This window comes from Colobus angolensis, unplaced genomic scaffold (genome assembly GCF_000951035.1).
Source record: "Colobus angolensis palliatus isolate OR3802 unplaced genomic scaffold, Cang.pa_1.0 Scaffold151, whole genome shotgun sequence".
In the NCBI taxonomy this organism is placed as follows: domain Eukaryota; kingdom Metazoa; phylum Chordata; class Mammalia; order Primates; family Cercopithecidae; genus Colobus; species Colobus angolensis.
This window is the reverse complement of record NW_012114611.1, coordinates 55344-56577: the sequence shown is the minus strand read 5'-3', so window position 1 is coordinate 56577 and position 1234 is coordinate 55344.

Here is a 1234-nt window from a genome sequence, read left to right as displayed (position 1 = left end):
TGAGCCACCGCGCCCGGCCAGCAATTACTATATTGCAACTACTAGGTTAAACTTGCGTTCTTCTCCAGTTAAAATATGGGGTCACAGGAGGGATATAAAAATGTGTATTAGGCCAGGCGGGTGGCTCACACCTGTAATCCCAGCACTTTGGGAGGCTGAGGCATTGGGATTGCTTGGTGCCAGGAGTTTGCGACCAGCTTGGGCAACGTGGTGAAACCCTGCCTCTACAAAAAATGCAAAAAATAGCTGGATAAGGTGGCAGGAACCTGTAGTTTCAGCTACTCGGGAGGCTGAGGTAGGAGGATAGTTTAAGCCCAGGAGGTCAAGGCTACTGTGAGCTGTGATTGCACAACTGCACACCAGCCTAGGTGACAGAGCAAGACCATGTCTCAAAAAATGTATCATGGCTTGGAATTATGTAATGAGTTGTTATGATGGCAGTTCAGATTCCCACAAAAGATGCTATAAAATTGATAAAAAGTGAAATTTGACTGAGGGCTTGACAGCTACTTTAAAGGAAAAATCACAGGTTATAGTAAAAAAAATTTCATAGCTTTACAAAGTACATCAAAACCTAATCATAATCATCATTACATCATTTACTCTGTTGTACAAAGTAGGGTTTTTTTGTTGTTTGTTGTTTTTTTGAGACACAGTCTCACTCTTATCACCCAGGCTAGAGTGCAGTATCCCCACTCTTGGCTCACTACAACCTCTGCCTCCTGGGTTCAAGCAACTCTGCCTCAGCCTCCCAAGTGGCTGGGATTACAAGCATGTGTCACCATGCCCAGCTAATTTTTGTATTTTTAGTAGAAATGGGGCTTCACCATGTTGGCCAGGCTGATCTCGAACTCCTGACCTCAAGTAATCTGCCCACCTTGGCCTCCCAAAGTGCTGAGATTACAGGTGTGAGCCACCTCACCTGGCTTGTTTTTAATAAATACTGTTTGTTTTACTATAAAAGTGAAGGAACACGGCTGGGCGCAGTGGCTCAAGCCTGTAATCCCAGCACTTTGGGAGGCCAAGACGGGTGGTTCACGAGGTCAGGAGATCGAGACCATCCTGGCTAACACGGTGAAACCCCATCTCTACTAAAAAAAACACAAAAAACTAGCCAGGTGAGGTGGCGGGCACCTGTAGTCCCAGCTACTCGGAGGCTGAGGCAGGAGAATGGCATGAACCCGGGAGGCAGAGCTTGCAGTGAGCTGAGATCCGGCCACTGCACTCCAACCTG